Source organism: Lutra lutra, chromosome 2, assembly GCF_902655055.1.
Source record: "Lutra lutra chromosome 2, mLutLut1.2, whole genome shotgun sequence".
Taxonomy (NCBI): domain Eukaryota; kingdom Metazoa; phylum Chordata; class Mammalia; order Carnivora; family Mustelidae; genus Lutra; species Lutra lutra.
This window is the reverse complement of record NC_062279.1, coordinates 164,536,754-164,554,022: the sequence shown is the minus strand read 5'-3', so window position 1 is coordinate 164,554,022 and position 17,269 is coordinate 164,536,754. Positions and strand designations below refer to the sequence as shown.

General features: G+C 35.2%; 1 pseudogene; it reads left to right on the top strand.

The window, feature by feature from the left end:
- The window catches only part of LOC125094159 (protein LSM14 homolog A-like), a 39,906-nt pseudogene extending 22,947 nt beyond the window's left edge, over window positions 1–16,959 (top strand).
- Window positions 16,960–17,269: the final 310 nt, after the last annotated feature.

The window sequence follows — 17,269 nt, the reverse complement described above, 5'->3', positions numbered from 1 at the left end:
AGATAGCACATCAGAGTAACTGCCTTGTAGAATTTCTTTGATGCTGGACATTCACAACATGCTGGACTTCTACAGCTTGAGGCTGTTTCCAGCATAATCTCTAATTATGTTTAAATAGGAACTTGCTCTTATAGCAAATCTGGATTTTTAGAACAAAACAGTTGAAACAGTACTTATGCAAATCCAAGGAGAGTGAGGTTAAATTTGAAGCCACTTCAGCCAAGTATAACACTGTAACAGAAAACGAATGAATTCTTCAATATTTTCCAGGGAGCATATTCCAGGGCTTCCATATTTTTGGCCTCCCTTAAATACTTCTTTCCTTTAACATGTCTGCAATTCATCACTGGCCAGTACCCTTTCAAATAGACAACCTCAGCAGTTTAAATGCAAGACTTATTGAGCTTCGTTGTTCTTGATCAGTGATGTAAGACACAAAATTTGACATTTGCCATCTTTCTCTTTAAAACAAATACCAAAAACCAGGTTTGTCTGTGACTCCCTATTCTGCTGTGTTTTGGGAGATCTAAATATGTGGTACAACAGGACTGAAGGAAAATTTCTATCATGAAATAACATTTGGGGATCGGGGGAGTGAGAAGACAGGAACTTTAATTTGAATTCTTTCCCTAACTTATGGCTTGCATTTAGGCAAGTCACCTAAACTTACTTGAGCCTCAGTTTTATTATTCATAAAATGAGAACTTAGATTGACTTGTTCCTCCCCCCCCCTTGATTGACAACTAATTCATTATTAGTAGTATTAGAATTAGAACCACCACCATAGATTTCTGTTTAATTTGCTTTATTGAAATATAACTTTATACAATAAAAGTTTCCAAATCTTCAGTGTACAGCTCAATGAATTTTTAATATGCATGGACCCCTGTAACTACCACTCAGATCAAAGTATAGATTTCCAGTCCCAGTGGGTTCCCTGGTTTCCCACTGAGTCCATATTCCTTACCACTCTCTTAACTTCTGACACCATAGCTTAGTTTTACCTGCTTTTGAACTTTATGTAAATGGATCAGTCAGTATGTCCTTTTTTGTGTGTCTGTCTTCTTCTGTTCAACAATATGTCTGTGAAAATCATCCATACTCTGATGAGTGACAGTACTTTGTTCTTGTTCACTACGGTGTTATATCCCAATGTGTGTGCGTATACCATCTGAGTTGTTTTCAGATTTTCACTATCACGAGGTTGCTAGTAACATTTTTTAGTATTTTTTAGTGAAATAAGAAGCAATTTTTTTAATAGAAAGGACATATATAACTGGAAACAGAATTACTGAATCATAGGTTAATCATTTATTCAACTTTAGCAATTTTGTACTTGTATTGTTCCCTACCTTAGATTTTTATTTAAATTATTGTGTTTAAGTTTTACCAAATGTGTAGTTGTATGATGGTCAATAGTGTGTTTTTTAAAATATTTAAGCATTTTTACTTAAAAATGTATATTTAATATCCACGCAATCATAGGTTTGAAGTGATAATTATATTTTTTTCTAATTTACATTAAGATAAATATAAAATTATTATAATACAAAATATCCATCTGTCTAGAACTTTAACTAGTTTCATGTTAGCCACATTTGTTCTAGATGATATGTTCCTAGGTCACTTCTCTGAGAACTTTGAATTTTAAAGAGATTTCTCCTATATAATTAATATTTTCACTAAAATCAAAGGAAAATTTAAATCGTTGTGATTTTTACAGCTAAAGTTTTTTTTTTTTAAAGAAAGCTTTTCTAAAATATGTATGCCCAATACTGTCATGAGTTAATGACACAGCCAGTTTTAGAATATCTATAATTATAGTGTATCTCTTATGCAGGTTTTCTATCTAGTATTAGCTAAAGACTTTGTCAATCATACATGACCCCATGGCTACAGGTGCAGGACACGTGGGCACAGAACTGGAATTCTTAATGTCCAATGAAAGGACAGAACCTTGAAGTAATAGAAGCCTGGTTACTACTTCATATCCAGAAGCCAGGAGGCCACAATTAACCAGTAAGACTAGAGGGGCAGGTAAAGGGTTTTGACCTATAGGGGGTTGAGGAGATGTCATCCTTCTCGATCTAACGCTGGGTCTGAGAGAGTGATGGTAGAGGATTCAGGCTGAACCAAGTAGTGGTCTCAGTCACAACTGTTGTGGTTGATCCAGTGTCAGTGCTAGAGTAGATTAATAAGGTCTCAGGAACATGGTAGGTGGCCGCTGATTTGTTAACTATGTTTTCAGCTTCAGTCACCAAACAGGTTGCATTCATGTGTGACAGACATTGTTTATCTCAGGGCTATCAGCTCTCCTGCCCACTTTTATCATTTAGTCTGAAGAGATCTGGATATACTGGATTCCCCAGAGACAATTACACTGACCAAGTATGGCAATGAGTTTATTTGTATTGAGCAGAACAAGAAAGAGGCAGCTAGTGTGCAGGATGTCTTGATAAGACACATGTGTTTCTGAGGGTGAGACATTGTAATTACAAAGATTTGGGAACCTGACTGTTCTGGCACCAATGACATTTCTGGGGATGGTGTGTTCAGTGATATTCTCTCCAAAGTATAAAACAAATTATATTTATCCTCTCCATAATTATATTATATTCTCTCCAAAGTATAAGACATAATGTACGTCCCAGAACTGACAAGCAAGCACCTGTTGGCCTTCACCAGTTCTAAAGAAATCACGTTCTACTTCTAGTCAAATCAGACTCTTTGAGTCCACGTACTACTGAGCGACATGGCAATTTTAGCTCAAGGACTCTGTCAGCCTTGCCAAAACATTTTCAGAACTGCATGGCTTTCAAAGATCATCTTGTCTTCCTTTTCCCCCACTTTCTTAAGTGAAAAAAACTGGATCATGGTCTGAAGATTCTTCCATCCTCCTCAGAATCTCTCCTCATTTGCCTTCACAGGCTGTTCCCTTAAAAAATCTCTTGTGTGGGCGCCTGGGTGGCTCAGTGGGTTAAGCCGCTGCCTTCGGCTCAGGTCATGATCTCAGGGTCCTGGGATTGAGTCCCGCATCGGGCTCTCTGCTCAGCAGGGAGCCTGCTTCCCTCTCTCTCTCTCTCTCTCTCTCTCTCTGCCTGCCTCTCTGTCTACTTGTGATCTCTCTCTGTCAAATAAATAAATAAAATCTTTAAAAAAAAAAAACCTCTTGTGTATCTAACCTCATCTTGGAATCGGCTTCTTGGAGGACACAGACTAATTAATGCATATGTTCAAGCACATCCTTAACCATTACATATAATTTTGGGGAAAACTTTTTATTCATTATTACATATGAGCTTATCAGCTTTAATTCTTTGGATGTGTTTTTGTGTTTTATATATACAATAATAAAAACCAAATGGCACTTTCTAAACTAAAGTTTAGTACTATGGAGAGAAGAGGGCACAATGGATATAGAAGATAAACAAAGCCTAACTATTTTAGGCTATATCATTGGCAGATGATTGCAATTTTAATAAGGTAATTTTATTTTAAAACTTTGTTTAGTAGTGTAGCATTCTCTAAGGCAAACAATTTTCTTCTTTTAAATGATAGATAAAAATAGATGTAAAATGATTTATTTTGAAAAATACCTAGAGACCTTTATTTAGTTTTAAGTGTCATCTACCTGCCTTTAATATTTCCTTTATTTGTCTAGTGCCGGAGATGATATAGATCTTTCCATTTTGTTATCACTTTGACTCAGATTCAGAATTTTCAGGGCAGTTGGTTTGGTGGTGAGGGTTGTTAGCCTTTTGTCACAGAACAATACCAAGACTGCTTGTTCACAGAATTTTGAGCCCCAAATTGGTTAGGGTTAGGGTAATTTTGTCATCAGCGTATTCTTTTGTATCACAATTCAGAGTATATAATATATATTTGGGGGATCTATTTAATGATAGATAAATGATAGATTAACTAGATAGATAGGTAGATAGATAGATAATGCATAAATACATAGTATCTCGTTTAAAAATACCCACAATTCACCAAACATTACAGAGAGGCTTGCAATATGCCTGAAGTGTCAAAGCCTTTTTGTTTTGGTTCAGATTTATTGTTATTTTGATTACAGAGTTTTGAGACATCACCACATTATATTTCTAGACTTCATACAAAGCAGGTAAAAAAACTTAAGAAATCCACCCCCAAATAAAGGTGGGTATCTACTCTCCCTTTGTTTCCAATAGTCTATAGATAATTCTCCTGGTTTTTACTCAGTGTGGAGACAGCGTCCATCCTCTGGCTGCCTCTTGTGCACCTTTCCAAGAAGGAAAGAGAGACTGAGAAAAGAAACATTCCTAGCCTAACCCAGGGAGCATTTGTCTTCAGAGCAAAGGTTTTCTTTGCTCATTCAGATGGTAAATATCCAACAGTACCATCTATCCTTGAAAGAGAGGCCTCAGAAAGTCTAGCTGTGCTGGTCCCAGCACATGTTTGTGTATCTAATTGAACAAGTGCTTTTTAGAGAATCTTTTTAGTCCCAGTGCTAAGAGGTGTCCCTAAATGAGGATTTTCAGAAACAAATATGAAATTTTAAACTTGGCCTGATTTCTGCAGCTATGTATCCACCGTTTCAGAGTTGAGCGAGAGACAGAAGAATTACATATTGATCATTTTAAGCCCAACTCTAAAAGCCGGATACTACAGCAGCTATATCACAACAATGAGGCGACAAGAATGGGAACAAATCAAAAGCAATAAGGCCGGTAAAGGTGAAAGACAGAAGGAGCCAGGATGACAGATAAAAAATTGAGTCACTGGAATAAGGACAGTAAGTGCTTCACTCCAGTTTTCACATTTTCACATATTATGACAAAGGTAAACACTCTTTCTTTACTATTAGTTAGGTTTTCTATTACTTTAAGTTGAAAGCAATAAACATAAAGTTTGGACTTTCAAAACAGGTTTATATTTATTCATTCACTCATTCAACAATTTTACATATTTTACATTACTTTATTCTATTTTACATAATTCACTTTGGAATATCCTGATTGATTGATTTTGTATCTCTTTTTATTAGAATAGAACATTATTTTCTTCTGTGCCTCAGTGTATGGAACACTGGTATAAAGTAGGTGCCTTATAAATCATCAGTGAGTAGATAAGTAATATATTATTAAGTCAATTATCCACTATCAACTAGGTGTACAAGGAAAACATGAGGAAAATATAGGAAAACTCATAAATATAATCCAGTGTTATATGTATGATATATTTTAGTTGTGGATTAAAATTATGAATCTGATACAATAAAAGGAATGGAATTTTCCTCTTCATGATTCATGAAGACTTCATGAAATCTTCATAAAGACTTCATAATTTAAGAAGATTCATGATTACCATGTCATCTTCATGGGTATCAGATGTCTTTATTTTAATGACTTTCCTAAAGGTACTTGAAATACAGCAGATAATTAATAATAATTGGTTAGTTTTAGAAGATGTATATGCTTGTGAAGCCATCACAACAATCAGGAAAGCAAATATTTCTATTACCCCAAGACAGTTTGTTTTTTTTTTTTGAAGCAAACTCTTTACTTCTATTTGATAACATTTTTAATCACTTCTTCATTACAAAATAATTTAATGGTAATTATCTAGATAATTCCATAAGAGCTCTAATTTTTTTGACTATGTAGACAATAACATATCCAAGAAAGTTCTTAATGCTCTTTTCCTTTTTTTTTTTTTAAAGATTTTATTTATTTATTTTGACAGGAAGAGAGAGATCATAAATAGAGAGGCAGGCAGAGAGCAAAGTGGGAAGCAGGCCTCCTCTTTCCCAGGACCTTGAGATCATGACCTGAGTGGAAGGCAGAGGCTTAACCCACTGACCCACCCACTGAGCCACCCAGGCAACCCCTTAACACTCTTTTCTTTTTTCTTTTTTTTTTTTTTTAAAGATTTTATTTATTTATTTGACAGACAGAGATTACAAGCAGGCAGAGAGACAGTCAGAGAGAGGAGGAAGCAGGCTCCCTGCTGGGCAGAGAGCCCGATGTGGGACTTGATCCCAGGAACCTGAGATCACGACCTGAGCTGAAGGCAGCGGCTTAACCCACTGAGCCACCCAGGCGCCCAAGAGTGGTTAACCCTTTTTTTTTTTAAGATTTTATTTATTTATTTGACAGCGAGAGATCACAAGTAGGCAGAGAGGCAGGCAGAGAGAGAGAGATGGGGAAGCAGGCTCCCTGCTGAGGCTTGATCCCAGGACCCTGAGATCATGACCCGAGCAGAAGGCAGAGGCTTTAACCCACTGAGCCACCCAGGCACCCCTTCTCTTTTCTAATCCCTTCCCTTCCTTCATCTGTGTCTGCACATAATAACTAAATTGCTTTTGGTCATTCTAAATGAGTTTGCCTTTTCTCTAAATGTATATAAGTTGTTTATATAGTATATATTCTTTTTGCTTGTTTCTTTTCCTCAGCAAGATAATTTTAAGACCCATCTGTGTTGCTGTGTATTAATAGCTATTTTTTTTTTAAGATTTTATTTATTTGACAGAGAGAGATCACAAGTATACAGAGAGGCAGGCAGAGAGAGGTAGGGAAGCAGGCTCCCCGCTGAGCAGAGGCCCGATGTGGGACTCGATCCCAGGACCCCGAGATCATGACCTGAGCCGAAGGCAGCGGCTTAAACCACTGAGCCACCCAGGCGCCCCTTAATAGCTATTTTTTAATTGCCAAAGAGTATCCCATTGTAAGAATATATTATAATTTGTGGACAATTGGATTACTTATAGTTTGAGCTACTGTAAATGAAGTTGTTATAAACTTTTTTGTATACTCTGTGTTTGGTTTAGATATATGCTTTTGTTTCTCTTGGCTAAATATCTATGAGTCAGTTGTCTCACTCATACGGTAGGATGTGTTCAAGTTGTGAGAAACCATCAAGGATTTTCCAATATGGTTGTACACTTTCATCTTCCCTTTAGCAGTGTATGAGAGGGGTCATTTTCCCCCATCCTTGTCAACACTTGTTATGTTCTGGATTTTTAACTTTGAGCCATTTTAATAGATATGTAGTAGTATTTCACTGTGGTTTTTTAATTTCTTTGATGACCAATGCTTTCAATCATCTTTTCATGTTCTCACTGGCTATTTGTATTCCTCTTTTGTGAAGAATCTAATAAAATATTTTGCTTATTTTTATTACATTGTATGTCTTCTTATTGATTTTTGAAAACTATTTATATATTTTGTACATAAGTTCTTTGTCTTATATGTGCTATGAATCTTTTCTCCCTCACTCTGTCTTATCACCTTTATTTTCTTAGTGATGTGTTATGAAGAGCAAAAGATTTTAATTTTGGTGATATCCATTTCGTTATTTTTTTTCTTATATAATTTTGTTCTTTTTTTTAATCTAAGAAATATTTGCCTATCTTAAAGTTGCAAAGTGTTTCTGGCCATACCACCCTGAGCACACCTGATCTCGTCTTGAGGTTGCAAAGATTTTTTCCAGTGCTTTGTTTTAGAATTTAATGCCTTAGGTATTAGGTTTCATATTTAGGACTATGATACATTTTGAGTTAATAGTTTTGCATGGCATTGTATAATAATTAATGTTTGTGTCTTCTGGTTTTTTCGTATATATGCCAATTTGATCTAGTTATAGTAATAAAATATATCTTCTTTTCCTTCCCTTCATTGTCTTTGAATTGTTGTCAAAAATCTCTGTTCCCGGGGCGCCTGGGTGGCTCAGTGGGTTAAAGCCTCTGCCTTCAGCTCAGGTCATGATCCCAGGGTCCTGGGATCAGGCCCCGCATTGGGCTCTCTGCTCAGCCAGGAGCCTGCTTCCCTTCCTCACTCTCTGCCTGCTTCTCTGCCTACTTGTGATCTCTGTCTTTCAAATAAATAAATAAAATCTTTAAAAAAAATTACCTTGGTAAGTCTAAGTGCTTTCTAAATATTAGAATCATCTTACCAATTTCCTTTAAAAAGTATCCTGATGTAATTTTGGTTGGTATGAGTTGACTTTATAACCGACCAGTTTGGAAGAATTGTTATCATAGTAACAGTAAATCTTTTGCCCAGTGAACTTGATATACATTGTCATTTATCTATTCTTTTTCTTTTAGAAATGTCTGTAATATTCAGAAAAATGATCTTGGATTTGTTTTTATAGAATTTTTTCCTAGGTATTTTACATTTCTGATATTACCAAAAGTAAGATTTTTAAAAATATCAATTCCAATTATTATATGTGGGTATATTAAAATGTAATTGACCATTTTATATTAGCTTTATATATTCTGGTCTTGCTAAATTCAATACTGAGTTTTAGTATCTGCTTTGTAGAGTCTTTGGAATTTCCTATGTACACACATCTGCATATAGAGAGTTTTGTTTCCTCCTTTCTGGTCTTTATGATTTTTTTTTTCTTGCCTTATTGCCACAATTAGAGTCCCCAGTGAAATTTTGAATAGGAAGTAGTGAAGTAGCCATCTTGCCTTGTTTTTCATTTCAAAGAAGCAATTCAGATTCAATTTATATGAATTAAACAAATTCAGGAAAATCATTGTATGTGCATTGAAGTGTGCATATAGGAATTATTTATAGTGAACTCTTGTTAATGAGAAAAATATTTAAATGGCTTAAATATAATCAGCCAGATAATGGATACATATAATGCATATTTAGCAATTAAACTGAATTGAATTTAACTATATGAATCAAGTAGATGAACTCACAAAAGTAAGTTTGAAAAAGGAAGTCACAGAAGACTACCTTAGCATGATATCATTTATGTAAAGATAAAAACCATGCAAAACTGAATAGCAGAATTTTAAGGGCTAGATATATGATAGTAAAATATATATATCTTTTTAATCAAGGGAATGCTAAACACAGAATTAAAGGCTGTGGTAACACCTATGAGGTACAAAGAGAAATGTGATGAGAAAAATATACATAGAGGTTTTTTTTAAGATTTTTTTTTTAAGATTATTTATTTATTTGACAGACAGAAATCACAAGTAGGCAGAGAGGCAGACAGAGAGAGAGGAGGAAGCAGGCTCCCTGCCAAGCAGAGAGCCCAATGTGGGACTCGATCCCAGGACCCTGGGATCATGACCTGAGCCAAAGGCAGAGGCTCAACCCCCTGAGCCGCCCAGGTGCCCCTTTTAAGATTTTTTTTAAAAGTAATCTCTATACCCAATAAGGGGCTCTAACTCACAAACACAAAATTAAGAATCACGTGCTCTTATCAACTGAACCAGTCAGGCACCCTTTCTTAGTGATTTTTAATTATCAATAGTGTTTTATTTGGTAAGTTTGATAGTGGGCACATGTATTTTTTTTATGTTATTATTTGTGATTAATTGTTTATTTAAAAAATGGTTATTAACCATTTAGTAAATACTCAAAAGTGACTTCCATATCTGAAACTTAAAAGATGTCTTGATAATATTTATATATCATGAAATTAATTCATGGTATTAAATCTAAAAATAAAGTTTCCAACAAAATTTCTAATTTTTACTATGATTAATTTCTATGTAGTATAGCTTTAACAAAAATCTTTTGTTACCCGCATACATAACAAAGCTTATATATGTGGGTATACATTTAAGTATCAAAAATGTTCATGACCAAACATCTTCTGAAAATATAGTACTATTTGCATAGTTATAATTAGGTGATAAATAAAACAAAAAGTGACTGAAAATATAAAAGAGGTACCTGTTTTCTCTTCAAGGTGAATGAGTGGGTTCTTGGGCTTCATATTATGGTATACATGCTTGTGAATAAATCTTTGAAGTTGACCAATAACAAAATAAAAAAAAATTACATTAATCCATATATGTTATGAAAATTGAATGCAGCAACCTGAATCCTCTAGCATAGGGTAATTATAAGATACATCTTAGGGTGCAAAGTTTCTCATATCTTACAAGTGTTCATCACTTGTGTACTACTTTGGGCAGCTATGGTACTGAAGTTAAAAATAAATAATAAATAACAAATAATAAATGCTGCAAACAAATTCTTTGAATTTGAGTTTTAAAAAAATCACAATTATTTTAGAGCCTATATATTTAATGGAACAAAATTAAAAATAGCTTTTAAATGTTAAACAGGCAAACAAAAAACTGATCCGTACCTTGCTAAAAGGTAAGAAAATAGAAGAGACAAGAAACAAAAATTGAGGCAACTCGGTCAATTACTGACAATTTGCTGAGTCCTCTGAGTACTGTACCTGGTCAGATTACCATCCCCATAGGCTCAAGTTTACCAGGGGTCTGACACATCCAAGATATCCAATCCCTAGTTTTCCCCTTTCCTGTATGGGTTCCCACATACTTGTCTAGAAGATTCTCCACATTCACAAAACTCAACCAAAATGTGTGTCTTATGATGCCTTATGTCTAAAGCTAACAGACACTATAACATGAGGAATGAAGACCTCCAATTAAAGTATACATTTTCAGGAAGATGTTCTTCAAGATGATTCAGTAGAACAGTGATTGCCAACTTCCAATAAGAAAGATAAAGTATCCAGGTATACTGATTTAAGTACCAGGTATTAACAAATTTTTGTTATGTAACTGTTTTTTCCTCAAAGAGATTATTTTACAACCAATGAATTTAGATGGAAAGTTATATTTTCTCAAAGTAAACACAAATGTAAAATCGATATAATCAGAGAGAACAGAAATGTATAATTGGCTGGTACAACACCCATTCTCACCACACACAGGTGAAAGCTGACACTATGTCGAATTTGTGAGGTACCAAAAGTTCAAAACAAGTTGAGAACCCAGCTGTGGGTATTATATCTCTTACATAAACTCTTTTGATTTACAGTATAAAAAGAAAGAAATTATGGAAGAAGTAGATAACTAAAATAGAGAAATACCTGGTATCACCTTTTGCTTTTGCTTTTTTATCCTTTTAAACATAGTTTCTAAAATTGTTACTCCTAACCATTTCTATTCACATAAAAATCAGTTATCCTATCCAATATATTCTTTTATAATAACTTAGTGAAAAAAAAATCCATACCCACACAATTATTTCTAATGTCCTAGGGAATTTTATTTTTAAACTTATTTTAAATGATAAAAAAGGAAAAGCACTTATATTTCTGCCATATATAGTAGATTAGAAAATAATTTTGTACTTTGGAGATTTAACAATATAAGTACACATACAGAGACAATACTTCAAAATTGGGTATTGTTTCAGTGAAGCTTTGACAGCCCATTTTCTTAGTATTTTCATTTGTAATGAACCTTACTGAAGGGACAATGGTGGGGGGAAGCATCTTAGAAATGCTATTTGCCTTTCTACAATTATCTCTTTAAAAAGTAACATTGTGCCTTAAGCAAAGGATTTTACAAATTAAAATTTTTGACTCTAATAGAACAATGTAGAGCTTTGACAGGTTCTCAAATTGCAATTACTATAACAATTATTTGATTTAACAATAATTGTGTTTTTTTAATAAAAAGTACAAAATTTTGCCTCAACAATGTTTGGGATAAAAAAATACATGAAATATGTTAAGCATTTATTGCTTAAATCCCTCAGTATTCTCATCAATAAGGAGTTTCTCAGTTTGTCAGTGTAGAGTATGTAAGGTTTTCACTGTGTCCTGGGAATTCCATTTAAAAGGCTACATATTGAAATCCATATTGTATCTATTTGTTTTAGTACCATAGTAACATATAATATTACTTGTCATTATCTGATATCTTTTTTTTTAAGACTTTATTTATTTATTTGAGAGAGAGAGCAAGAATGGGAGAGAGAGAGCATGAGAGGGGAAAGGTCAGAGGGATAAGTAGGCTCCCTGCCGAGTAGGTAATCCTAACTGGGACTGGATCCCCAGACTTCAGGATCATGACCTGAGCTGAAGACAGTTTGCTTAACCAACTGACCCATGTAGACACTCATATCTGATATGTTTTCTTATATAAACAATTTATGTGATTTCTCCTCCTCTGCAGCTTTCCCAAATTTATTGAAGGATTCTTCAATTCAATTGTGTCTTCTTCCTTACTGTTTGAATCTGAACTTAGAACACTTGACATTATTATTCTATATATTCACTATGCTTACCAATTTAATTCCTAAATTTTCCACCTAAAAAACTTATTGTCCTATTTCTATAAAATGCTTTACTGTTATTTTTTGTTCTGGATTAATATTTTCATTCTGATATCAAGTAGGATTTTAAATAACCATTGAGTTACAAGTTAGCAGAAGTGATTTATGCTCTTAACTGCTTTCCATAGGTCAAACATGATATTGCTCTATTATTTTTTTTCCTGTAAAACATATTTCTTACACTAGTTTGCTGCTGGCAATCAGAATCTGAGCCAAGGGTTTATTTGGTAGGTGTTCCAGAGACAGAATTTAGAGATGAGGAACTGTAAAACAGGAACTAGGAAAGGCCAATACTGTGGTGTATTCTCCAGTTGGTTAAACAGGAGGCCTCTGAGACTCCATCTTGCTGGATCTTTTGAGGATCTGTCTAGATGTGCCTTAGAATGATCCACAGAGGGGCGCCTGGGTGGCTCAGTGGGTTAAAGCCTCTGCCTTTGGCTCAGGTCATGATCCCAGGGTCCTGTGATTGAGCCCCGCATCGGGCTCTCCGCTCAGCGGGAGACTGCTTCCTCCTCTCTCTGTCTGCCTCTCTGCCTACTTGTGATCTCTGTCTGTCAAATAAATAAATAAAATCTTTAAAAAAAAAAAAAAAGAATGATCCACAGAGGCCTGGGAGAGGAGAGAATTTATCCTTTGATCTCTATCATCCATGTTCAAGGATTGCTACATAGAATGTCTCACACTTCCAAGACAAACATGATTGAATGCTGGACAGGTTATGACAGAAGTCCAGGGAATGAAGAGAAAGATGCATGGAGTAGTGAGTCAAAGCACTCTAAGTTACAACTGTAGGAAGCTGCTTGCTGAAGCAAGAGATGATGTAAAATGTGAGCTGAGATTACACAACATGGGACACAAGTGATGTCTGTTTCCAGAGGTACATATTGCCGTATAATAAATATAACAAAATGTATAATCCAAACAATTCCATATTCAAGCAAACATAAGAAGACTCTGAAGGAGGGAGAAAAGACAGATGACTAAAGATTTTGAGACCCAAGGAATAATTTAATTGTGAATTCCCTGGGTTTGTTTTTTGCCTCATATGTTCCCAACACGGAGCTGAAAAAAACTTGCTACCCAGAACTATCAATGGACATGGACATTAAAGCCCCACAAGAGACTTCCTTCTCTAGACAAAGGACCAGGAAATATGCAACCAAGTAAGACTGAAAACTTTAAGGTGGAAACTGCTCTACTGAAGTCAGACATCACAGAGAAGTCAGACACCACAAAGAAACTGTGGCCCCATATAAGTCAGGTAGCAAAGGCTGAAGGGTCAGCTTAGACTTTCATACTCTTCAAGCTATAATGAACCCTCTTCCCTACTTCTACCTCAGTGTTAGTGAAGATCATGTGGACAAACCTAGATTCCAATCCCTAGCTGGAGGTAATGGGGTACCTACTACCTTAGCCACTATAGTTTTATGAGGAGAATGAAGACTTTCACAAGCTCCTGTAGTGATGAGGCTATGTCAGGGAGAATAGTAGAAAAGTATTCTTACCACTCTAGGGAGATAACAGTAGAGCTCTACTGGGGAATAAGAATCTCCACATTGACTCAGCAACAGCAAGGTCACCCCTTCACTAGGTGTGAATGAAGGAAAGTAGATAAAATGAACTGCTATCTACTGAAAATAATAATGTGGAACCTCCTCTTCTTCTTCCAACTCAATGTCAGGGCATACTATCTAATACAGATGATTTAAGTAGGATCCATATTCTGTTAACATAAAACTCAAAGTAACCAGGTTTCAATGAAATTCACTCATCATATCAAGAACCAGGTAAAACTCAAATTGAATGCATCAGTAAATGTCAACACAGAAATGACAGAGATACTAGAATTATCTGATAGAGCTTTTAAAGCAGTCATCATTAAAATGCTTCAATGGGCCAGTAGTTGAAACAAATGAAAACAAAAACAAAGTAAAAAAAGATATAGAAATCATATATAAGAACCAAATAGAAATTTTAGAACAGGAAAATAAAAGAATAGAAATGAAAATAAATAAATAAATAAGTTCAACAGCAGAATGAACAGAGTTTCAGGGATCTTTGGGGCTATCATGAAAGTGGAAACATTTGCATCATCAGAGTCCTGGAAGGAGAGGGAAAAAAGGGTGCCTCTAAGAAATACTCAGAGAAGTAATGGCAAAAACTTCCCAAGTTTGGTAGAATATATAAACTTACAGATTCAACAAAAGCAAATTTGAAATAGATAAACTCAAAGAAGATACAGTAGTAAAGCTTCTGAAAATCAAGACTAAAACAAACAAACAAACCACCTTGAAAGTAGTAAGAGAAGCAAATCCTTATCTGCCGGTAAATAATAAATAAATAAATATTAAATGATGTCAGAAACTATGGAGAACATAATTTTTTAGAGAACAAAAATGAAGTGACACATAATTTTTCCAGAGCTGGAGGAAAAAAAAAAAAAAAGAACTTAGAAAAGATTGCCAACCCAGAATCCTATACCAAGCAAAAATATCTTTCAAGAATGAAGAAGAAATCAAGAAATTAACACATTAGGACAAACTAAATAAATGTATTACAAACAGAAGTCTTCTAAAAGAATAGCTACAGAAAATTCTCTAACTGGAAAATAAAAGAAGGAAAGAGAGAAAGGAAGAAAGAGAGAGAGGACTTGAAATATCAGAAATATCAGTGAGGCAGGAAAAAAAAACATGATAGACAAAAGTAGGGATACATACAATAGATTTTCTTTTTCTCAAGTTCTATAAATTACATTTAACATTGAAGCAAAAATTATGACACTGATGTGTTTCTAAGTGCAAGTAGAGGAAATACTTAACACAACTATATTATAAACAGAAGAAGATAAATTTAAGTAAAGGAAGGTAAAATTTATATATTCATTCCAGCTGGCAAAATTACAGTATTAGTACACTTTGATAATTTATTCATTACACATATTATGTATTTATATTATATATATAAATAAATGTATATAATATATGTACAATACCTACAAAAAACACTAAAAAAGCTATACAAAGAAACACATTAAAAATCCACAGATAAGGGAGCTTGAGTGGCTCAGTCACTTAAGCCGCAGCTCTTAAATTTTGCTCAGGTCATGATCTCTGGATCCTGGGATGGAGCCTCACATCAGGCTCCATAGTCAGAGGGCAGTCTGCTCAAGGATTCTTTCTCTCCCTCTGCCCTTCCCCCCACCACTCACAAGGTCCCTCTCTGAAATAAATAAAGAAATCTTAAAAAAAAAAAAAAAAAAAGAAAGAAAGAAAAAGAAGAAGTCTACATATAGAGGAGCCTGGGGCCAGTGCCGACAGAGCTAACAGGCTTGAAGAGCTTCAACAGCAGTGTGAGATCTGCCTCTCTGTGAGCAGCTAACAGTGACAATGGCACCACAAGTGGGGATGTTCCTTATATAGGCAGTAAGATGAGCCTTATCTCGAAGGTGGAGATCTGCTGCAAGGGCATCCTCTGCACCATCGATGTCAAGAACTCCAGTGTTGCCCTCACCAAATCTATGTCTTTGGTCAGAAAGACAGACCAACAATTTGTCCAATCCCACCTCCAGATGAAGTCTTTGAATACATCATATTCCATGGGAATGATATTAAAGACTTCACTGTTTATGAGTCACCAAACCCACAATGTTCATCGAGCCAGACTTAGCTTTTATTGTTTCCACTAAGCTCATCTATTTCTTCATTCTAGGCATTGAGTCCCTATGGACTTCTCTGTAGGATGTCAAATCACAGTCAATTCATTTGAAATTCATTAGTTGGGCAGTAGTTCAGTGCTATCAATGTTGCTGGAAGCTCTTTGACATTCTTTGGACAAGAAACATCAAATAGTGGTAGTGTATCCCAATGTAGCAGTTGGTTCTGCCTTTATACACGATGCACAGTGTCTAAAAACACACCTGTCTCAAGGTTGTTTAAGCCCTCAGTTAGGACCTTTGAGAAAAAGCCCAACCATGAAACAAGCAATACAGACCACCTCTGCTCACTTACCTGCTCCAGCACCTGTTAGGAAAAGGACCCCATATCAATCAGGCCTTTACTATCTATCAACCAAAAAGCAACAGAAAATCAAGAGCACAGGTGCACTGAAACACACAAAATTTCAAGACCAGAAAATGAACAACCCCAAAATGACAGTAACAAACAAATAGTTCCAGGTGCTCTTTTGGTTCCAAGGAGAGAGTGTTGGGTTGTCAAGGTGGCAGGGCTGATGTGGTGTTCAAGGCAGTCTGATGAAATTTGAGAAACATTTTCACCTTTGAAGTGTGAATGCACATTTTAACAAGGAGGAAATTGATAGTTTCCTTATAAACTTGAGTTCAAAGTAGATAAACTTGAGGAGTAGGAAAACCTTATAAATGGTGAAGATAAAAGACTCAGAAGCAGATATTCACCAAAAACAGTGAAGGAAATGCAGATGAAGGAGATCTACTTGGACCTAATTACTATTATGACAAAAACAAATCCTTCTTTGATAGTATTTCTTGTGATGATAATAGGGAACAGAGACCAACTGGGGCTGAAGAAAGAAGATTAAATGCCAAAATCTTTGGAATTACACTTTGTCCAAACCATAACTGTAGGGACTACAGAAGCAGAGGAGGTCTTGGTTTCCTTGGTGGCCAAGAGCATGGTGGTGGCAGAGGTGGGAGCATCACCACCTCTGGGGATTTCATGCTGTGTTCAGAGGAAGTCCTGGGCGGGGCAAGGTTTCAGATTTTGATACAGAAAAGACAACAAAGTTGCTGCATAGTCTACAAACAAATCTTTGAAAATAGGTGAATTTCTAGCTCTTCCTGGTCCTGAGAATTGGTTTCAGTCTTTGAGAAAAATGAAGTAACTCTGCTGTATATTTGTCACCAGTACTGTGTGTGTATTTGTTTTTCCTCTTAACTTCAAAGATACAATGCAGTTACTTTTCAGGGGGTCGGTTAGGCTCATCTTGAAAAATGAGCATTAAATATATTTGGAATAGCAAGAGTTAAGTAATTTCTTATGTATAGTTAAACTACAACAGTACTTCAGTGGGACTTAGAAGTATTTTTTCATCACTGAAAGGATTTTTTTATCACTAAATTGTATTTGGCAATTATTTTAAGTTGCCTGCAGATAGGCCATGATACTGTGTTT